At 35.0% G+C, this 24,905-nt stretch overlaps 1 protein-coding gene across 5 annotated transcripts in view; it reads left to right on the forward strand.

Annotated features, from left to right (window-relative positions):
- Positions 1-24,905, forward strand: part of LOC131434781 (kinesin-like protein unc-104) — a 115,664-nt gene that overhangs the window by 48,043 nt on the left and 42,716 nt on the right. For 3 of the 5 annotated variants that reach the window (XM_058601920.1, XM_058601923.1, XM_058601924.1), the window contains exon 1: positions 214-437. The exons of 1 other annotated variant lie outside the window; for it this stretch is intronic. The gene's annotated coding sequence lies outside the window, so the exon portion shown is untranslated. Of the gene's footprint in view, positions 1-213; positions 442-24,905 lie in introns of those variants that run through there. One more of the 5 variants, XM_058601922.1, reaches the window with a different exon arrangement.

A 24,905-nucleotide genomic window follows, 5' to 3' on the forward strand; every position in this document is an offset into this window, starting at 1 on the left:
ATTGTATTCCAGGAACTAACACACTGCTAGGGGGATTCCGATCGCTGTGCTGCTATATTTTCCAATCTGTGTTTTGGAATCGATAACTGCGAATCTCCTTTCGGTTCGAAAGAGCGCACACATGCGCAGAGTCTTCTGTTATTCGCAAACTCCCGGAATTCCTTTGATGCTATAGCAGCTCTCTCAGCTGTAATTCCTTATTTTCCGATTGCTCCAGTTTAGTTTCGCACGAAACTTCGGTCGGTATGGATTTGTAATAGAACCCCGTTTGCTGGATGGATATCTAGAAGTTCAGTTTCAGTACTCTTTTTCTGGAGAGGTCAAATTTTGAACACAGAAAACAGGATAATAAAGTGAATAATTCTAAATTTGTGAATTGCTTTCACGATCTACGGTAGTGATTTTCTCAGAGGAATCTACTTAAAGTATAAATTTTGGTTAGTAGGTGTCACAAATCATGAAGTTAGTTTTTTTCCAAATATGTGCGTGTATTTAAATTCATTATTTTTTTTTATCTGAGGTGATATAAACGCAAATCTGTTTATACTGTATTTTGGAAAAGTTGGAAAAAACTTGATAGAGGTCATGTACTGAAAATACTGTTGGGTTCCATATTTGATTTTCGTCTGTAGTGAAAACCAGGTGTCGGCCATATTGGAAAATGTGATCAGAGATTTTCCCCGAGTGAATTCGAAAGTTTTAACGTAGGATTAAAATATGGTGCAAAATAGTGAAAATCAGTTTTATAAGGAGTCATACTAGTATAGGATCATTTTTTAATGACTTGTGCTAAAAACTTTTCCGTGATTTTTTCATCCCTGCCTCTCATAATTCTCTCACAGAATCATTACGTCGTACATATCGGCTATGGGTTTGCTTTGTGTGTGCACTCCTAAATGATTCATATACCTTCTATTGAATTTTTTTCGGTCCATAATTTCCAGAAAAAGTACAATCGTAAACACATTTATGACAATCTTTTGGTGTTAATTTCATGAACGAAAAACTTCATTATATCCAGCAAAACAAGTAAGGGTAGCATTTTTTTTTCATTTGCACATTTATCGATTTTAACAGTTAACAAAGACCGAATTACGATACTCTTTCCTATCCTCGACCTGCGGGGGGATTCGGTAAAATTCGTGAAAGCCTGCATTGATTATATTTCCTACAGTGTAAAGACGACGTCACTCGGAGATTTGTAGCGACATTTGTAGTCAATAAACTGAGTTTGAGTGATTACATTTTTTAAATTATTATTTTAACAATTTTTATTGGCATGGATTCGCTGCAAACAAATGGATTTTCAGTCGAAATTTAGTATTCGAGTAATAATCATATCATTTACAAAGAAAATAATTATTTTCAATTTTTATACTATTTCATAATGTCTTATACTATGTTCACACCTGCAGAAAATAACATGTTTCAACGATAGTAATATAAAGTTAAAAACGAACTGTTCAAATTTGTTGTTATTGTTACTGTTATTGAGTTTGTTTAGAAACACATTGCAAAAATGTATACGTCGCAGAAATTAAGGGCTTGTGTTGCATTTTCATTTTTGTTCAACTGTTCAGTGCTCCAAGTTTATAATTTATACTCGTATTCGATTCGTGATCGGAGGCAAAAAAAGAAAAAAATACATTGACTACATCCGGGAAATAAGAAAAAGTCAGCTACGTCTTCTAGCTATGGAAGATGGAAGACGATTAGAGACTATGAATACTAGTGAGGAGAAATTGTTGTTTGTTTTTAATTAGTCCTAATACTAATTTTCAGAACAATTCTGTTGTCACTCAAAATAAAAATAAGCTTTGTCATCGAAACAACGATTCAACCATGATAATAAATAGCATGTAGCTACTATTTTATGATGAATAGTTCTTTTTACATAACCGAACTCGGTGTTTTTGGGAAAAAGGCTACCAAATGAATGGAGACGAGAACTTCAAACAGAATGTCTCGTAAAACATTTGTCCAACTTTGCTATATTTCTTCCGCATTTGCAATAGATGGAATGGACACTATTCTTCAAAACAGAGTTTTGGTTACTCTTTGGAGTCCTCTACGGAGTTTCGTAGTATTGTGAACTTGTTCGGGATAGGAAAGTCTACAGATTGCATATCCAGTTTCAAGAAGCATTTCCGGTTTCAAGAAGCTAGGTTTTCTACAATGCCTCGGAGTAATTGGTAGGAATATTAAGTCCATCGCTTCCATTTTTCCGTTACATCTCTCAGAACCAGTTTTGAAAGTTTTCTACTATGTATAAAAAATGACTTTGTCATTTGTTGGTTTTAATATTCATATCACGTTTATTGTCAACATTTCGTATGTCTATTACTTCGACACAGTGGCCATTGTCGTGAAGTAAATATGCTAAAGCAATAAATGACCAAAAAAAGTCTTCTTTCAATACATAAAACAAAAATGGTCGTACCTGTTTCTAGTTGATGAACAACTGAATCAAAAACAGTTTGTCAATTGACATAGTCGAAAAATGACAGAAAATGCTAGCAGGGTTGTGCTTGACTGACTATTAGATCATGTTATTTATACTATGTTCACAACTGCAGAAAATAATATGTTTTAACGATAGTAATATAAAGTTAAAACCGCACTGTTCACACTAAGATTATGTTATACGCATGACATATTACTTGGTATTGAGTTTGTTCAGAAACAAACTGCAAAAATGCCTACGTCGCAGGTAGGAAAGAAAAAAGTATTTTGACAACATCCGGAAAATAAGAAATAAGCCAGGTACTTCTTCTCGCTATGAAGGATATTATAGTTTCACGCTTATTGCTAAAGTTTCAAAACGTTGGCCATTTAAGAGAAATAAATATTTTCCAGCAGCAAATGACCAAAAAGTCATCTTTTTATTCAAAAACAAAAGTGATTGTACCTTGTCTGCGTTGCCAGGTCATTTTTCCAAAAATCTGTATTCGGCGCAAAAATCTATCTGTACCATATCGGTATCAGAATCTTTTTACATAAGTAGTAGAAAATGTCACCAAGAGGTGAGCAAAAAAAAAAGGTCCCACGATAACCTTTTCTCATGTCTATTCAAGCTAAAAACCACAATCGGTACTTATCTGTATGATCCGTGAATTATCGGTATTTTGGGAGTACACATCTGTATTGCGGTATAGAGGTCAAAAATCTGTATAAATACCGAGAAATCGGTATACCTGGCAACGTTGGTACCAGTTTTCAGTTTTGTTTTATTATGAATACATGGCTACTTTGATGGAAAACTGATGTTGTTGAACAGCTTGTCAATTGACATAGTCGAAAAGTAAAGGAAATGCTAGCAGGGATGTGCTTTGCTGACAATTATATCATGATCCGTCAGTTATCGGTATTTCGGGAGTACATATATGTATTGCGGTATAGACGTCAAAAATCTGTATAAATACCGAGAAATCGGTATACCTGGCAACGTTGGTACAGTTTCCAGTTTTGTTTTATTATGAATACATGGCTAATTTGATGGAAAACTGTTGTTGTTGAACAGCTTGTCAATTGACATCGTTGACATAGTCGTAAAGTGACGGAAAATGCTAGCAGGGTTGTGCTTTACTGACAATTATATCATGTTATTTCGGGAAAACATGTTTTAATGTGACGTTTCTGAATATAAAATAACGCAAAAGTAAACATGTTATTTCGCTTAAAACATGTAATCAGAGTGAAAACTTGTTTTAACTCATGGTGTGAACATAGTATTAGGGAAAACATGTTTTATTGTGAAGTTTCTGAATGTGAAATAACGCGAAAGGAAAACATGTTATTTCGTTTAGAACTTTGAATCAGTTTTAACTCATTATCAATTCAACTGTTAAAATATTACTGTTAGGAATATTAATTTTTCGCATAATATTATATAGGGTAACGGCTCCCTAATTCATCTGAGCTCCTATTTCCATCTCATCCCTTCACCTCATTACTTTGAACATGAATAATATTTTAAAACCTACACGGAAAGACCGAAATTAGCATTTTGACGAAAAAATTAGTTGATTTTCTGATTTTGGTTAGTTCTTTTTGAGACAACTAAAAAAATCTTACTTTTGCTAATTTAGATTTTCTAATTCTAGCTCCCTTAATAATAATAAAATATTTGTTGAAATGGCTATTTTTTTAGTTGAATTCACCAATTAAACGTGGTGTCATTTCTTAGCTAAGGCACACTTCATATCCATTCGACTAATTTTTTAGTTGAATTAGAGAATTAAAAAGTTGTTTTTAACCAACATAAATGGTTGAATTGGTTTCTGCAATTCGCAGCTATATGGCGCTCTGTCACCGAAAAAACGTTAACACCGTAATGACTACTAGCCACTAGATGGCACACTACTATCGAAAAAAATTTCAGTCGCAGTTATCTTTTCTATATTGGCAGGTATAAATACGATGCTGTATTGGAGAAAAAGACATAAGCGAAACATAAACTTCTTTTTGAAAATTTTACTTCTAAATCGCTGTTTTCTTCATTCGACTTCGCGAAATCGACTCTCTCACTGAAAACTTTGAGCACTCGGAAAACAAAAACCGAATACAAGTAGTACACCGGACGGCGTAACCCGGAATGAGAAGATACAAGAAACATCATTTGACGTGTACAATTAGAGTGCAACATTCGAAACTCACTTCACTGTTTCGCGTAAAAACACTATTACCCACAATCGCTTCAACTGCGCACAAATTCTGAATAAATACACTTTTCACTAACAGTTTACGTCATTTTTACATATCGGTTTAGAAATTTATAAAGGGATATATCGTAACACATGCGAAAAACATCTAAACAATTTGCGAACAGTTTCAAGAAGACTGTACCTTTTAGCTTTTTAATGGATTGTTTTGCTTTGACACTGCTGTCCTTCAGTAATGACGGTGATAGATAAATAGAATCAAAGTTTCTGATTTTAATAACGAAATTAGTTGTCAATGAGAATTTCGTGTTGGATTGAAATATTGCTGGTTTGTGTCCAGAATATTCGCCAACTAAACACATTCTCTAAAAATAAGAGTTTTTTTCAGCAAAGTAAATTCTAAATTTTAACTAATTTTTTAGTTTTTTTTTGGAAATTTTGTTGTTAAATCAACTAATTAAAAACAGTAATACGAATTAGGCGCAGAGCTAATTTTGGTCGTTCCGTGTACCTGAACCAAACTGTGAAATGTTTTAAAATGATTATAAAAGCTATTGTCACACTTTCCTATTGAAAGAAATGGTTTTAAGTTCTTCGGTTATCGTTTTTTCATTTCAAATAAACTCACTTTTCAATTTAGGACACATTTTCGTCTCAAGATTTACAGTTCGTCATGTTTCTGATTATCTACTAATCGATTCGTCTCAAAACATGATCACTTTTTCGCACAATTACACTATCATTGAATGCTGGATGACTTCATAATTTGTAATGTTCACTTGCTACTTGTTTATTTAACGATTTAATACTTCAAAAACTACCCGACAAACAATAAAAGTCTTTAAAAATATGAGATGAAAGTTTTTCACTTAGTTCACTTGATTGCGCTTTGTTTTCATCTCATTTGATTTCGCAATGTTGCCAAGTTATCTCATAATGTTACAAAACAAAAATTGTTTTTCTTCTTCAAAATCTCATCAAAAAGTATGTTTTTTGGTATCCGTGACATTAATTTAATTATATTATTGATATTAATATTTCAATAAAACTGTTTTGGCTTCGAATATTACCAGGAGGAGCATGTTAAATACTAATGAAATAACCATTGTGGCAAATCTAGTAGCACTGGTTTCATTCCGCTATATGTCATAACATAACGCTGTGAAGTGTGTGTGTTTCATCGGCTGTGCACAGAGATGCCAGATATTTTCATAGAAAATATGCATTACGTTGCATAGAAACTCTATATCTGGTTTATCTGTTTTCACTAATAAAATGATGTTAAATCTCTTTTCACTAATAAAATCTGTTAACATCATTTTATTAGTGAAAACAGATAGACCAGATATAGACTTTCTACGCAACGTAATACATATTCTATGAAAATATCTGGCTTCAAATAGTTCAAATTGGTTCCAAATTTTAATATAAATGTTTGTCAGTGTTCATAATCAATTATCTACATAAAAGATTTCCACTTTAACATGTGATTTGTCCGTTGATTAATAAACTTTTGAAGAATCACTGCAATCAAATACTAATAGATACTCAGAGAGCAAAGTCTAATTTTTTACTTATTTCTTTCTATGAACCTGTACAAATCTGTATTAAATTTAGGAAATCTTTACAAAATCGGTACTTTGATTTAAACCAGTATGCGAACGCAAAAATCTATACAATACATATAAATCTGTATAAATGGCATCTCTGGTTCTACACTTTGTTTTAAGAAGGGCTAATGAATAAATAGTAACAATCACAGTTTTGTTTTTATTTAAAGTTCACCAAATTAACTTTTCAGTAAAATTTTAAATTTAAAGCGAAAGGTAACGGAAACGACTGAAAAATTTTTAAACGTTGAAATGATTTCAAACTGGTTCTAAAAATATCATATATTGTCTCATAGTTGGCATTAGGCCGTTTTTAAGAAGAATTCTGACATTTTGAACCTGAGAGTGTAATAGTGGAATATTTCGTTTTGATTGCTGTCGCCATTGCTAATTTATAGGATGAATAAAGGATCAACGATAGGATGGATAAAAATCCATTGAGATGAAATTAGGAGCAGAGTAGTGAACATTTCATAAGTGTTTTTTGCTGTTTTATGAACATTATTTTAATTTCCAAAGAATGTGAATCTAATCTCAATGTGGAGCAAGGCGAATGAAGCAGTAATATGAAATAGTTATAGTGATTTTAGTGGCTAAATCGAGGTTTGAAGGCGACGTCCTTACAAATGAGATGAAATAGGGAGCCCTTACCCTAATTAGAATACATCGGAGAAAACATCATACTCCGTACATCGAGTATGTATGACTATGTATTTATGTTGTTCTAAATTGGAAGAAATCGTTTTCTTCAATAGATGCAACAGTTGTTTCCTGTAACATCAAATCGCTTGTCAAATTGTGAAGATCTCAAGGTCACACCATCCATAAAACGCACTAACACGATTTTGTCTGTATCCTAGTTCCATGGCTATTAAGCCAATATTAATTGAAGTGTTGTTCCTTCTGAGTTCGTAAAGTTGTGCGCTTGATCACTTCAACCACTCCGCTGTCATCTTGGATACGTTTTCGACGTTTGAGGAAAGCCCGTTTCATTGCGGAACGGCGTTTTCACACTATCTTCGTTCAATGACTAATACAGATTTTTCAGTCTGGAGTTTGAAACGAAGCTAAAAGACCTTCCGAGAAGGGTTTTTGTGTGGGAGTGATATAATAGACGAAGAAAATAAGGATTACTCATAATTTGAGGACTAGATAAGCCAAAATAAATCGTGTTCTCACTCCACAAGCAAATACATACTTACTCTGGTGCGGTTGAGGGATGATAAATGGGAAAATGAGATACGGTACATTTCATAGACTCTTCTGCCCATTTCGATGTATGCGGAAGAAATGTTGTAAATTAACTACAAGGAAACGCACACTGAAATGAAAATCTTATTTATAATCATTAGATTTGTCATATGAATCATATGCAGAACATAATTTATAGAAGTTCTATGGAAACTTATAATCTTTATTTAAAGTGTACGTTAAATCTAAATATACGTTACCATAATGAAAGTTATAAGAATATCCCATATAATGTATATGGAAATCCAATGAATATAAATTATGTAACGAGTTAGGTTAACTCGTTACATAATTTATATTCATTGGATATGTCTTATGAATCGTACGCAGTTGGTATTTCACAAAAGACATATGACAACTTATGACCTTTAATGGAACTCTACATAAAATCTAAATGATGTTCAATAAATTTTGTATCTTCATAATCTTCATGATATTGATAAAAATACCATATTCAAGTTATGCAAAAAGTCGATAAAACTTAAGCCAATGTAATTTTAATATTCATTACATTTTTCTATTAATCGCATGCTGATTATGTTCAATAAAAGTCATGTGAAAACTTATAATTTTCATTGGAAGCGTACATCAAATCTGCAACAAGGAAGAAAACGAGACACTGTTTTCTTAAGCTGAAGAAAATAACAAGAAATAATTTTTTAACTTAGACATATAATGGAGTTTGTTTTTACGAAAGAATAGTTGTGAATCGTACTGCTTGAATATGACGATCACACTATGGAGTCGAAAAAAGTGTATAAAACATAAATAAAAACAGGATATTATTTTTCTCAAAACTACTTTTTGGCGATGTCGATGGTGACAAAGTTTCAACTAGTTTACTAGAAAACAAGTTATTTTCATGTTATGGAAAAATAAGCTATTTCAGTATGGCATTACAAAGTAACGACAACTTAATTTTAACCGACTTAGCAACATATAGAAACTGCGTTATTGAGTCACGCAAGTGGTTAGATGTTAGTAACAATAACTCAAATTTCTGGTTGCAAACTAGTCACAAAAAATGTTAGCGCAGCAAAATTGGTAACTTGGGTTCAATTTTATCAGTATCCTACGAGGAAAATAGATTTGAAAAATGACAGCTCCTGCTGAACTCGGGCGCTACGATATTCCATTATAGTCATATTTCTATGGAAACCCCTCCGCCAGCAATCAAATACACGTCGTATCGCAAGTCTATCTTCACTCTCTGCTTTGCCGTCAGATGCTGTTTTGAGATTTTGTTTTTGTCTCTTTCGCAGCCTATGGGGTTGATTTCCCCGGATAGCAGCTAGCTACGGGTTCTAGTCCCGTCTGTGCGGTGAAAAATTGTCATAAAAAATCATTGTCTAAAAAAGGTTTTAGGTAATACTTGTCATGTTTCAGATGAGTGTAGAAAAAGTCTTTGAAATATATTAATTATTTTGCGTTCATGCAATTTCTATACTTGGGTTCTAAATTTTCCAATCAATTTTATAGAACTGTTGAATACTGTGAACAAAATCTTACAATGGAACTCATTTGTATATATTCAACCAAAACAACATACCTTTAGTGATATTAAATTATGCATTTTAATTATATCTAAAATGTAATTCATTTGAAAATTCGTTTATTTGTGTTCATGTGTATGCTTGAATACTCAATGTTATTCAACTCATAGCACCTGGCATGGAAACAGCAGCTATGCAAAACATTGTGCCATTCAAAAGCACAAACTCCATTCTGTTGACCACGGACACTTCTTTTTATGCTTGACTTAGGAAAGCGAACGTTATAATCAGTGTTCTAGCCTGCGGGGTTTTCATCCAGTTTTTCTTCGATCTATCCTATATTGTTATTCGTGTAGCAAGTATCGATTTTCCACAGCAAGTACCATTACATACATACCGCATTTGGCTTTGCCCTGTGCAGATGATTCTACTTTCAAGTGTATGTATGCCGGCGAGGATGGTACTTCGTGTACATGTATGTAGGAATATCCTACTCGAAGAAAACAGTTTCATCGAAATGCAGCTGGGGTATCGTTTCTTCTGCTCTCCCGTTCTCCGAGTCGTCTCTCAACCACTTCATAGTCATGAAGTCATGAGTCATCCAACGAAAATCCATCCCCCCATATACAGAGTTGATCTTGCAGTGTTCCCGGTAGCCAATGTTGCAAGGTGATTTTCCCAGTCGGTTGGCTCAAAGATTCCATTGCATCATCACAGTCAGGCAAGTGACATTCGTTATTTTTCTTGCTTCCGATGGCGAAAGTAGCGATTGTTTCGAAAAGAAACTTTAGCTTAGTACCTATCCTATTATTACTTACTTTGTAGAGAAACCTTGGGCGGCTACTTGACGGTAATATGGTAGTAGTTTCAAGGTTCCGGCTCAGGTCACGACGCAGTTCGTTAACCGATACGGCGGCGTGGGTGGTGGTCGATTAAGGGGACAACCGTTTTGATTTTGCTAGTAGGAACAGTGGGAGGAGTGGTTGATTAAATCAGTTATTTCGAAAATGTGTATTTGTATAGTTTACTGCTGTAGGAATGAAGAATTCTAATTAAAATTTTCATAACATTTTCCTGCATCAACATGAGCGACAGATTATCGTAATGACTAATATGAAAAGTAATACGTAAAAAATATACGATTTGTCAGGTTTGAATAATCAATATTATTTTCTTGGAGACTTTAATGCATTATCACGCCATCGAAAGCTTGGTGCTATGTCTATGTTAAATCCGAACGAGCGGCAAGCTAAATTTTGCTCGTTTGATACGGTGTGGCATTTTGTTATGAATTTCGTATACCTTGTAACCTTTGTAGTGAGACGCATTTTCTTTGCTTTTACGCCTTGACAATGTAATACCTAAACTTGGTGAAATGTCAATTCTTAATCATAGCCATTTTGAGGATTTCAATCAAGACTAGGGGATTTGTTCTATTCGTTTTCTTCAAAATTTGGTGGTTGATTAAGTTTGATTAACTCAGATTAAAGTAATTTTTTGAGTCAACCAACTGGGCTCGAAAGGCCATACATGTTGTAACATTAATTTAAAAAAAATGAGGACTAATTTTTGAATCGGCGAAATAATATTCAAAAAAGTCACCCATTTGGCAAATCAGCTTTTCCGAAAACGATTTGAATTTACAATATACTTACTTAGCTGCAACTTCCGATTTATTATTCGATTGTATTCCAAGTGAAATATAATTTAATACATCTATGTTTTATGCTTAGCCTTTTAATTTTAAACATCTTAATTTGTTATTTTCTATTTCGGCATAACTCAATTTATTGAAATAATATGTCCATCCAAACTCCAATGTACGATGTATAAAAAGCACAAAATATTAACGTTCAACGTTTGTGGCGGAGGTGCGCTATAAAACGCTATACAAAATGGACCATTTTCTTTGTTTTAATGTTAAGAAAAAAGGCGGGTGGGTAATGTCAGTGACTTAACTGGATATCGTGAATATGAAAACAACACACAGTTTTCACATTTTTCGCAAAAAATTCCCCTTGATCACACAGCGAAAAGTGCACAAATCTAATCAAACTGTTCTAGATTTGCACTATACTGAGGATATTTACCATCGCTTTGCGAAGAAGATCTTTGATACTCGTTTATACCAACATTTCAGAAAAAGTTCATTTCATTATCACTCGTGAAAAAACAGTTCAAGAGCTTTTTTTTAAAAAAAAAAAACTCAGTGACAGAAGAATCATATTCACCGGAAATTTCATTCATTATTTTTTCAAGTGATTCTTAGTGTCAGCGAAACTCGATGAAGATTTATCTCCCTTAGGAATGACGCTAAAAAGATAATCGAAAGGGAGAAAAGTCTCCGATGATATTTTGATGCTGAATTTCCACTACGCTTCAGTTCCGAAGTGATTTATGCAAGATTTAATTATCATATTTTCAGCAATAAAAAAATCTCTGCTGAATATTTCGATGCACGTAGGGTGGTCAATATGAACAACAATATTTTTTCGACATTCCAAGTAGTGACTATAGTAACGAAAGTCTGGTGGTTACACACTGCACTATTTTGATTAAACCCAATAAAACGATATTTAGCTTGAATTTGATTTATTAAAGTAACTGGAGCGCAACATTTTGCATGTCTCTAACACACAGCAGGCGCAGCGTTTGAATGGCTCGTTTGAATTGGCGTTACGATAACTTGCGCGCCTGTTACTTCCACATATGATATTCAAGTTGAATTGGGTAATATTTTCTAATCAGATGTATAACATACTTTGTGATTGGGATTTTACTAATGTTTTTATTATAATTATAACTATTATTAATACAGCACTTGTTAATTTTATCGATAATATTACTCCACCATTTCGGCAATGAAGAATGAATTTCAAATACATCCACAATCAACAGAGTAATTTTGTTTCCATTTCATCTACCCTACGCGAACTGCACATTTTCAGAAAGGTTCAGTTTTTGTTCATTGGTGAATTTGTTCATCATGTATTCTGCAAAGGGATGAGACATAACGCCTATGAAAATTTATTTCCCATAAATCTTCTATTCGAGAATCACTTCAGATATATTCAATATACAATTTTTTTTCTTAATTATCATCGAAGAGAATGTTCGTTAGTGAACTTTCCACAACTGTTTTTTTGCCATGCCAGATTCAGTGAGAATCGCGTTTGCAAAAATCAGTAGTGAACTTTGCTTCAGTGAGTTTCCTGGTCGATGATTTTTTTTTGTCTGAAATTTCAGTCGCGATTTTCGAAATATTGATTTTTTCCCAACACTGACCTTGATTAAATGTTTTAGATTGATTCGTGATTCCCAGAACAAAATTTACAAGAAAACTTGTTTACTTTATTAGCATTTGTTTTGGTGTATCAAATGTTTGCGATATTTTCCGTCAATTAAGTTCAATTGAAAAAATATCTAATGTGGCTTCGCTACATCGTTTCTGTTCGTTCCGACGGCGGATCGGCGGCCAACTTAGCTGGTTGTTGTCTCGGTGGTTTTGTGCCACCGAGCCATCTTAGTTTCGATTATGTGGCTGCGCCACATCAATTGTGTAAGAGACATACTATAAAAAAAGTGTTTGATGAACAGCTCGATTTTGTAGTTTTTTAATTAATGTTATGTATTCGAAGTTATTCTTATTTTGTCCCTTTCGGCAAAATGACCATTTCGATAAAACGACCTTTTCGTCGAAACAACTTTTGGCGGAATGAGTCATTCGGAGTAACGACTTTCGGCAAAATGATCCGTTCATTAAGTGCTCGTTACACCACAGCCAACTGCTTCCACCATATACAGAGCAAAATCTTCAGGTCATGAATATTCTGAACCGTCACCGTCGATGATGATGATGAATAGCCGGGGTATCCATACGTTGTTCGACGTTTTGGATTATCGCAAGCGAACCACTTTTCATCACCAGTAACAATTCGATGTAAGTAACCTATTCTTTGAACGCAGGAACGTGAAGAAACGGCATTCCACGTCCCTTTGTTTCAATTCGTGCGGCACCCGATTACCCATCTTTCGGATCATTCCCATTGCTTTCGAGTGTTGGTAAATGGCAGGCTGAGAAATTCACTGGAATAAAAATCAAGTTGCTCCATTTGTTAGAAAACGGTACGAATTATTTATACACCTATTCTGATTAGAATTCATACCTATTCTGATTAGGCAATTTAGACCATTTAGGGGTTTTGTTGCTTTGTGCAGAAAGCATATATTTTGTTTCTATTTTTTCGTGTTTCGTCTTCGGCTCATCAGTGCCCATCAGTGCCTGACGCAGCCTGGCATATTGCCAACACCCTGAAAAACAAATTGAATGAAATAGCAAAAAAGAAATATGCGACAAAACTAAAGATGTGGAGAAATCACTTTTTAGAATAAAAGCGCCCTCCATGTATACTATGTTCGGGTGGTTAAAGGCATGTTTTTACTTTACTTCCAGTGAGGACTCATATCGCAAGTTCATCATTATTACATGGCAATACTTCATTCTAAGTCTTATTCATATCTTTCGTTCTAAATTCAAAAGATTATTTGCTATGGTAAATAAAGTTTTGTTTAGTGGTATTCATCTTTCCACTATTTCGTCTCAAGGCTCATCGTCACTAAGAAAACGAAGTGTCTTTTACGGAACCTTCTGAATTCTGAATTTGTTCAATACATTAACATGTTCTTTTATGTTTTGTACTTACATTCGCTCATAATTCGGAATAAAGATATCTTGCTCATGTAAATTAATGGCGAAATCGTAAAAATATAAAATTGTTACAATTTGTTCATGCGATTCAAACCCTCTTAGAAAAAACGTGATTAATCCACCTGGCAGTAAGATGATACCTTTTTTTTTATCAATCCATATGTGTTTTTTGCATGAATATTCTTCGGTGTTAAAGTTTTCATTACATTATTTTAATGACCGTCGTTTTAAGCGACAATTTGAGATTTTAATCACTCATTACTCTGTAATGTCGAAACTGCAAATCAGATCGAATTTGAATTTAGAAGTGTGATAATCGATTAAACAACCAGCATAACCCAAACCGATTCGTATGGCCATATGACGAATAAATTACAACAGTTTTGAGTCCAACTTTGAAGCTTTTCGGGATTGTCATCTTCTATATCGGTTTGAATTTTAAAAATTCATCATCATGTAATTCGAGAACCGGAAGTCATGATTGGATAAAATAAATTAATTTTTGTATATAAGTTTATTTTAATTTGATTTTTTGTTTCTGAAATTTGATTAGGCTTTTTTGAGAAAACAATTGAGCTTTGAGAAACGATTTTATACTGGAACCGGAATTCTAAAATCGGTATGGCCGAAGTCATATAAATTCACCTGAGAAGCTGTATAGTTTTCATTTGTTTCAAAATATTTGAAAATCAGTGAAGACATCTTTGAGAAATCATAGCACGAATTAAATTTTTAGGTGCCTTCTGAATCGACAACTGAATACCACTAAAACTGAAAAAAGTTAATTTTTTTTATCGACTATCCAAATCTGCTAACCCGATAAACCTGATTAATTTATGTGGAATAGACATTTTTATACTAATCACCCGGAAGTTGGATCTGACTGAAGAGCAAGATGTTTTAAAGAATCTTGAAACTTTTCATTTGCATCTTAGATGATTCTTAGATTTCATTTGAATCTTAGATCGGTTCAGCCATCTACGAGAAGAATGAGTTACACAATTTTGATTTCGTTTCATATATCATCCTGTAGTTCCGGAACCAGAGGTCGGAACCAAACATAATTCAGGAACTTTGTTTGAGAGCATACGAATTTTCGTATGAATCTGAATTTGTAGAAAAGAAATTTTCAGAGAAAATTGAGTGAAATTATTTGTCACACACGCATTTGCTGATCTCGACGAACTGATTCGAATGGTATATGGATGTTATGTTCTTCCAGCATTTATTGCTGTAAGTAGTTTAAAACAATATAATTAAAAAAAATCTGCCATCATCTGGTTTATATATGTCATATTCGAACGATTATGTTGCCAAAAACGAGCCGTGCTAAAATCGGTCCGGGGCAAATTGTTCTGAAAAAGGATGCTGTACACAGTCTTTTTGGTACTTAGAAACAATTCTATGTAACAGAATAAAAAATCGTGTTTTCCGTTGCTCCCAAGCATTGCTTTGTCATACAGCGCTCAAAACTCCTACTGCTGGAATAGGGGGAAAAGTCGCTTACACAAAAATTTCGATATCTCCGTTAAAAATGGACGGATTTTAACAATGTATGGCTTGTTGAATAGGTATTATCGTGCGGAATCTAAGTCTGAAAACATATTCTGTTTTCAAGGTCAATTGTGACAGATACTGTCAAAAAACTGAAAATTTTGACATAAAACTTCGAATAACTCAAAAAGTAAACATCCGATCTCAAAACCATTCAATAGCGTTTTGGGTGACGGGGAGACCTTTCATTTGCGACTAGTTTGATCAAAATCGGTCCAGCCATCTCTGAGATCTCGACCTCTTAGTTGACAACACACATACAGACACACACACATACACACACACACACACACACACACACACACACACACACAGACATTTGCTCAGTTCGTCGAGCTGAATCGATTGGTATATGTCATTCGGCCCTCCGGGCCTCGGAAAAATTTTCGAAAGTTTGAGCGAATTCTATACCTATTTTTTATATGTATAAAAAAAAGTAAAAACGTTCAACGGTGGTCCTTCATTGGTCAAATATGTTGGATCATTAATCCAATGAAAGTCTAATCAATCGTTCAACGGGAGGCCTACACGGGGCCTTCGTTTGACGATTTTGAAACAGACCGTTGTACCGAATGCCATTTTTTTCGTTCAACAAACCCGGCAGACAGAGGCCCATTGTTGTTCCATTTTTAATATGAGGAGTTGGAGCCCTTTTGGACTAGTTTTACTGCAGAATTTCTGAAGTTTTTTCCACTTATTTTTTTAAACTAACACTACATACCTGCACAATACTTCTACTTCACATAGAATAACAACAAATTTTCTTTCTATGTAAAGGTAACACTTAATTTTCACACTATTTTTTCAAGAGAAAAAAACAACAACAAACCGTTCCATCAAACTGAACAATTACAATTATTACAATTATTTTTGACCGACTTACATTCTTATGAACGCAGGAAGTATTGCAGTCGAACGCAAACAATCAGATTTGGGAGAGGTAAAACATAACACTTTCACGCCCTCGAAGACTGTATTTTGGGTTCATTCTTTATGACTCATCCGAAAGGCCACTGGAAAACCTTAAGAAATACAAACTTACCGATAGCAAGAGTCGTTTTCATTGCCCTTTTCCGTCTAGTCGGAGTAACTTCACGTAGGTGGAAGGAAACCGGATAACCTGCTGTCGCGACCGATCCAAAGGGTGGGGTTTTCTGGTTGGGTGATAGATATTGTTTTGCTATGCGCTCGTTTTTGAACGCATTGCTGAAGCAGGACGGAAAAAGGACCAACGTCAGTCCGGTTCGGTTCACGTGGGTACTGAAATTGAGATGGCTCTTTGTTGGTGTGCCTCCCTGCGAGAGCGCGAGAGCAAGAGACTGCGGTGTGGAAATGAACACGAACGAATTCACTTCGAATTTTCCGATACCTATGGTATGGTTGATTTCTGAATCTTCATGTCTCGGAGTACGGGTGGCCATGCGATGACCAAATTTATGTAAATGTGCAACATGCTGTTAACATGCCCGGCTGGTTGAAGCACATAAAGTGAATGTTTTGCGGTTTGAGATCTACTGTAGAGATTGCACTTTATAGTTGAAAGCGACTGTACTTAAAATTTGTCGAGTTGTTTTGTTCAAATTCAAGAGTTTGTTTTGTTTTTATATGTAATTTTAAGATGATCTTGTATTGATTGTTGGATTCAACTGAATAAACTAATTATGACATATAGATTCTAGTGTTATCCATAATTCGAATCAATTGTCATGTTCAACCACATTATTTGAAATCGAAATCATTGTCCTGCAACCCAAGGATCTAGTCAGTCCTAGTGTTTGTTTATCTGTGACGCTACTTCAATTCATTAGTCTATGATTCATAGCTAGCGTCAATGTGTCTCCACCAAATTACAGACGTGGCAAAGCATTCGGAATACGGTAATCAAATGTCGGGCAGACACGCAACCATCTACTTGACGCCGTCTTCCGTTCACCTAACTACGACGGTACGGGAATGACGTGCGTGGACAATGTTTCCAGCTTGTAACGGAACAGAAAAGAAACGTAAATTCAGTTGATTATTATAGCAAGAATCAGCTGAATGTTAAATAAATTGAATTCCCTTGTGACCTGGATTAGCGTTGAATGAAAACACTCAAATGGATTTTTTTCGTTGGTAATTGGTACTGTGAATACTAGGACTCAAAAGTAAAGCTGGAAGTGCCTCCATTGTTGAAGCTATTAGGAATGTCAAGAAATTTGATATTAATGGTTTATGTGATGTGATAAAATGTGATAAAATGATAGCTACAATTGTTGCACACTTGGTGATGATTTAGTGGTCAATGATTAGAATAAAAGATCGGTCGAAGAATTACATTTGGTAAAGACTATAAAGACTGTTCCAGAAAGTATGGGCGCACTTTGATTTCGCTGTAAATAATTCACAAGTTTTAGATATTCAAATTTTATTCGATATACTGATAATATCAGACTACAACAACAGAATATTATTCTCAACATTTGCTACTTAGCCATTGTAGACTAGCTGGCGCACCTTCTTGCGAACGTTCCTCATTAAATTCCGTACAGACTTCTTGGCGACAAGTTTTGACACTTTTTTCCAATCCTTTTTGAACTGTTGAATAATTTCGGCTGCCGAGACATGCTTTTTAAGATGTGCCTTCGTTAATGCCTAAAACCTCCTCAATTGGTCGGAGTTGTGGGCAATTTGGTGGATTCATGTCTTTTGGGACGAAAGTGACATTTTTGGTAGTATACCATTCTACCGTTGATTTCGAGTAGTGGCAAGATGCAAGATCTTGCCAGAAGACAACAGGATCCTTGTGGCTTCGAATTATGGGTAGAAGTCGTTTTTGTAAACATTCCTTGATGTATATTTCATCATTGTTCATTGAAGCAGTGGTGATAAATTCATTGAAGCAGTGGTGATAAAGGGTTTCGAAATCTTACCGCAGCTACAAATTGCTTGCCAGACCATAACTTTCTTACCAAATTTTTCGACTTCAATCGATGTCTCGGACTGGTTTACCACTTATCCTTTTCGCACCGTATAATATTGTGGTCCCGGCAAGGATTTTTAATCGAGTTTCACGTAGGTTTCGTCGTCCATGATTATGCAGTTCAAATTTCCAGCAAGAATCGTATTGTACAGCTTTCGAACCCTCGGCCTGATCGATACTTCTTGTTTCGGACTACGTTTTGATTATTTCTGCTTCTTATAGGTTCGAATATTCAAACGTTCTTCAGCACGAAGAACATTTGACTTCGAAGTGCCCACTTTTTTGGCCACATCCCGAAATGAAACCTCCTTCTTTTGCTCGAACGCCTTCAGTATACGTTTATCCAACTGAGGGTTAGCAGGACCTTTTTTTCAACCCGTTTTCGGTTTATCCTCAAAGGTGTTATCCTCACCGAACTTCCTGATTGCATTTCGCACAGCTTTTTCACTTACTCCTTCCATTTTTGCTATCTTTCTCAGTGACAGTCCGCGTTCTGTGCACCATTTGTACACAATTTTTCGACGTTGTTCTGCTGAAAGTCCACGCATTTCGAAACAGACTAATGTAAACGAATAAACAATTGCACAAGTGGTTAGAGAAGAGTGTAAACAACAGGACGCAGCCATAAAAATTGACAGATTCTGAACCATTGCGAAATGGGAGCGGTTTTTGGTTGCATCCATACTTTCTGTGACAGTCTTTACCTACGGAAATTTGCAAAACCGCCTTGTAGTTTACGGGTGTATGTATGTATTTAACATCATAGAAATAGAAGTATTCTTGTCAATATAGACAAAACTTGTTAAACTCATAAAAAATTATTATTTAAATACAATCATTTTTACTGCTAGGTTGTACAAAATAGACATTAATTAATCTAAGAACATTCGTTGACATCTTTTGCCTTTCTCTATAGAAATAAAAAAAAATTTTTATTTTGTACATGACCGTATAACTATCTCAGGTTTGTTTGTATCAGTTCATCACATTTATTAAATGTGAGATAGCTATCTATTGGTTGAACTCATGGAAGAGAAAACAGTCTAACATAAAATAAAATTTAAATTGGAACTCCGATGGACTTAATGAAACGATAAAGAAGTTTCATGTACGGCAGGTCACGACAAGCAAGAATGTCGCGAACTGGGACATTGGACAGTCTACCTTGAGTACGCAAGGAATTTTAGTTGAGATCTGACATCACGATCTTTGGCGAGACGCGCTATAGAATTCGTTGGAAGCAATCGATCGCTCATAAATTTCACCCTCAATAGTACCACTTTTGGCTAAAATATCGGCTCTTTCATTGCCTGGAATGGAACAATGAGCCGGGACCCAAACTATTGTGATTTGATAATTATTATTCAATATGCCGTTCAGGCACTGTTTTATTTTGCCCCAGAAAAAAAGTTCGTTCTTGCCAGTCATGTCAATTGCACTTAGACTATCTGAGAAGAGGAAATAATGGTTTCGATATAATGTAACGATTACACTTAAACTATAATGAACTGCTGCTAACTCTGCTATATAAGCAGATGCAGGTTCTTGAAGCCTAAATGAGACCGAAACATTATTGTTGAACATACCAAACCCAGTAGTCTATTCAATTCGTGATCCGTCCGTGTAAAATCTTTTTTTCAGAGTCAATATACCTGAACTTAGCGTAGGTGATCCGGGATGAATATTCTCGGAGATGGCAGAACCGATTTTCACCTGCTTAAATTAAAATTAAAGGTCCTATGATCCCATACAAAGTTCCTGAATTTCATTTTGATCCGACTCCCGGTTGCGGAATTACGGGATGATATGCGCCAATAAATGAAAATATTGTCAATTTTTTCGGAGATGGCAGAACCGATTTTCACAGGATATGTACCAACAATATGAAAAAAATGTGACTAACGTTTCTCAAAGCATACTTAACCGATTTTCACAGACTCAAATCAAAAGGAAGCTACTATAGTCTCATAAAAGGCTACTGAATGTTATCTGGATTCGATAAGTTCCGGAATTACAGGGTGATGTGTGTTAAAAAATGAAAATAATATCACTCACTTTTCTCGAAGATGGCTAAACCGATTTTTACCATCTTAAAATCAAATTAAAAGGTCTTCAAATGTCCCGATGTTTATACAGATTCAACTGTTACAAGTGACGGTTTTCATTTCCTTACCGTTCAATGAAATGATCAAATTTCATGCAACGGTACTTTCACCATGGAATAGGTCAATGTCAAAAAAATCACGAGTTAGGGTTGTCAAACAACAAACATTTTCAAATTTGTAAAAGAAGCTAAACAAGAAGCGAGCGAGTGTGAGGAGAAATAGAGAGTGAGTGAAAGGAGAGAGAGAGAGAGACTACTTATCAAATCCGTTCTGAAAATAATTTAATCTAGTAAATTTTAGATCCTCATAATTCCCTTTTCATTTTAATTTTGAAATATTTAATATTTGAAAGTTTTTCAATAATTCCTTTTTTTGCGTTTGTTGACAACCCTACTCTTCTTGTCAAAGCTTAAAACTACGATTTTTGATCGGCTTCGCTGCAGTAATTTCAATTTCAACCATTTCATGGAATGGTGCCGAGATAAAAACCGTCACTAATGACGACGTTATGAATTCCTTCATGAAAGTCTATGACCAGCAATGGAATTTGCACCGAAAACAAAATGTTGCCTTTTCTATTACGTACTATCATTCTTTCGTCACATTCGTTGCCCAATACGAGTAAGACTACATTCCCGTAGCGCTCGTTTATGACTGTCACATGCGACTTTCATCTGTGCGAACTGCGCGACATTCATAAATGACTGCCCTGATAGCAGGTGACGTGAAAGTTTCTAGCACACGATCAAAAAAATGGCAGCTGCTTCCAGCACTGGCGAAGAGAATGAAATTCACTCGCACCGGCTTCTTTAAACACAATCACACACTCAAAGTCTGTCTATTCGACACTAAGAAGAAGTGCGTTTTCCTTTTTGTGCGCTGTTCGCTTGCGGCATCCCCAGTGTAGACATAAAACTTACACCAGCGAGTATCATTTTAATGAAATGCCATTACTGTGTACAAATTATCTCATATGATCATTATTTAGTAAAAAAAATAAAATAAATCCAACAAAAAAATTGCTGAATTTTAACAGACCCTGTCAACTTTAAGCGAAATCAATCTTCAGCTCAGCAACGCCATCGCACGCCATCACATTCAACATATCATGTCAATTGTATGGGTGCGTAGTGCTGCTACGCACGAGTTTTTCATTTCTCCCCTACTTCTATGCACGAAATTCGATGCGGACTTGCCTGAGGGCGCCATGCTCGCAAAAAAGGATGTTGCCGATGATTTGTTCGGGAAATGTGAGAGCTGGATATCTTGTTAATATGATGTCTTTGATTTTAACTAAATTCGTCTTTCGGTACTTAAATTACAGGGCGATACGTTTTTGAAATTTCAAACTGTTGAACTCAAAACTGTTTCAATTTGTAGTTCATATTAGTTGTTTCCATGTGTCGAATTTTACTGCACTGGTATCCAGTTTTCCATTCCGGAAGTACCGGAAACAGTTGTCAAAATCTTTAAAATAGAGCTCACTTTATCTGCTCATATATGATTGATTCGATTTTCACTAACTTAAGTTCAAATGTTACAGTGTTATGCAAAAGACATTTTTAAAACTGTTTTTTAATCTCTTTCAATTTGAAGTAATATAATAAACTTCATAATAAACTATCAGGTGTACACCTTTGCTTCCACCGTTTTCCGATAGGTGGCTGTACCGGCTGAGGCTGGTTAAAATACATAGATGATAATGCCTTTGAAGTGAGTGTGTACAGTGCCTAACGAATTGTCATCGCCGTTTAAGTGACAGTGTTTTCGTATTATTCACGCTCGAAAATGTCTGTTTATGTGCCCAATTCTCGCCATTTGCGGGATGTTGCCCTTTCTGACTTCCACCTATTCCGTTCGATGGCACACGGCCTGACAGATCAACATTTTCAATCCTTCGAAAAGTTGGAAAAATAGATTGCTTCATGGATAGCGTCAAAAAAGGACTCCTTTTTTCGAACCGGGATCCGAAAATTTCCGGAAAGATGGGAAAAAGTTGTCGCTAGCGACGAACAATACTCCCGGGTTGGTGGTTCAATGCATAGGATGCTGGTCTTACAATCCAGTTGTCGTATGTTCAAGCCCCGACCTGGAAGGATTCTTAGTGTCAGTAGGATCCATAGTACTAGCCATGCAATGATTCTGTACACTAAAAATCGGCTGCGAAGTTTGTTGAAACGAAAAGGCCAAATTCCACCTAAGGAATGTAACGCCAAGACTTTGCTTGACGGACAATACTGTGAATAATACATCTTTTTCCAATATTGATCTAGGCTGGTTTTTGAAGAGGGCACAATATTTTTAAATAGTCGAAAAATGACAAAGCCTATAAAAAAGTTTCATAATAGTGATTTTTACAAAATCAGTCAAGTTTTTGAATAATTATACTGAAAAAATCCTTATCGAGTTCTACACTAATGAAATTTACTAGAAATCGATTCACAAACAACAAACATTTTGAATTTGGATGAAACCTTGTCCCTAGATAGGTGATTATGTTCCATACCAACCGATCATACATTGCAAGATGGGCACTTTAAAAAAAATCGCTCACTGGATATTTGCTTTTGCATTGTGTGTTGGTGCAATTTTCCGTCTGCTGCACACCGTGATTGTTTGGGTATATCAATTAGCTATCTTCAATAGCGATTCACTGATTCAATCTCGAATCTGTGTTGTCACCACGTGATAACGTGATAGTGATTGTTTTACGACATTCCATGTATTTAGTACATTTTTTGACGATTTTTTTCAATTTACTTGAGTTTGAACGAATGCAGATAGTAACAGCTTACAAATATGAATAAAAAATGATAATTCATGTGTTGGCATCAAACGTATGACTGAAAACTGAAATTATCATTTTTCATACAGATTTGATAAAATATTAGCAAATAGACTAATGAATTTAATATCAACTATAATCTATCAATAACTTTTTAACTCTAGCCTTTAAAATTAAGATTTTACCAGATTTGAGAACAGCTCTTAACCTAACTTCTTCGAATTTGAAAATTCATCTAACCATTTCTGTATAAGTACTAATTAAACCACGGAATGTGCGATCGCAGAAGAGTTGGCTGAATTCTTCAATAGATTTTGATATTTCGGAGACTAACAGGTCAATTTAACATTTTCGGGCCCAATTCAGAGCGCTTGTATCTCGGTGATTTGTTGATGAATTTGCCACATTGAACTTGATTTGAAAACATTACATCGATATTGTACGCTTAAAAATGGATTCATTTGTTGACGGAGTCGTGTGCACACTGGAATCTTCATTTACAAGCGATACAATGACTTGTTTATGGAATTAGTTCAAGATTGTGTTATAAAGATAATCGTAGATACTTCTTTCTCGACCAATCGGCAAAAATACAATTTTAGCATTAGCCCAAAACTACTCTTATTGAACCAAACAATAATCAGGTAAACTAACTGAATAGTTAGAAACTGACATGGTCTGATCAAATCCAAACTAAGTATAACAAGAACAATAAATCGTTATGCAGTACCAATCAAGTTGTTTTTCCACCAGGAGTAAAACACCTCAAAATATTCGGAATAAAATTCTGAATCTTAAGGCGGCCTCCTCGGTTTAGTGCAAATGAGTTGCACAGGACGATGTTCGTATTCAGAATTGATCTTTAAAGCAACTTTGAAATCATCATCATTTACTTCCAGTTAAAGGATTTATTTAAAAAAATTCACAATACAAAAAATGGGGGGAGGGTTAAAGAAATCATTTATTTTGAAAGAGTTCAATTGCCCATTTTCTCATTCGCAAACAATCTAGGCTTTTAAACTAAATTAAGTTTCTAATTGGTCACTTGAATAAGTTTTTAGTTTAGCACATCCACCATCATCTTTATTTTTGTATCTATTATGGGAACCTTTGAATTGTTTCATTTTCAATGTAATTGTGCCCGGTTGTGACTTGCATACAACCAAAGACATCATATTAACAAGATATCCTTCTCACATTTTCCGAACAAATCATTGACAACATCCTTTGCCCTCAGGCGAGTCTGCATCGAATCTCGTGCATAGAAGTAGGGGAGAGAAATGTCAAATTCGTGCGCGCTAAAATAGCAGCACTGCGCACCCATACATTTGACATAATATGTTGAATGTGGTGCCGTTCGATGGCGTTGCTGAACTGAAGATTGATTTCGCTCCGAGCTGACGGTCTGATACAACCCTGTTATTTTTTTATGTCATTTATTCTACCCTTCGTTTTAACCTAAACGGCATAACGGTTGGTACTGTTGGTCTGAAAGTGAAATAAAAAACATTATTTTGTTCAACTGTTTTATTCAATCAAAATAATCCCGAGATAAAGTTGATTTTTTACGTCCAGATATTTAGTGAACCAATATTAGGTGAGATTCTGATCTTGAAACTCAGCTGGAATTGATTGAAAATTGAAGCATTGTTTAGAATTATATAGTTTGTGCTTCAAATATGCGTATTAAAATAAATGAAGAATTCTACAGTCCCACGACAAAAAGGGCCCAACTGCAAATGAGAGCCTCTCTTTGTTTACTTTCTCTTTAGATTA

The sequence above is a fragment of the Malaya genurostris genome, chromosome 3 (genome assembly GCF_030247185.1).
Source record: "Malaya genurostris strain Urasoe2022 chromosome 3, Malgen_1.1, whole genome shotgun sequence".
Taxonomy (NCBI): Eukaryota; Metazoa; Arthropoda; class Insecta; order Diptera; family Culicidae; genus Malaya; species Malaya genurostris.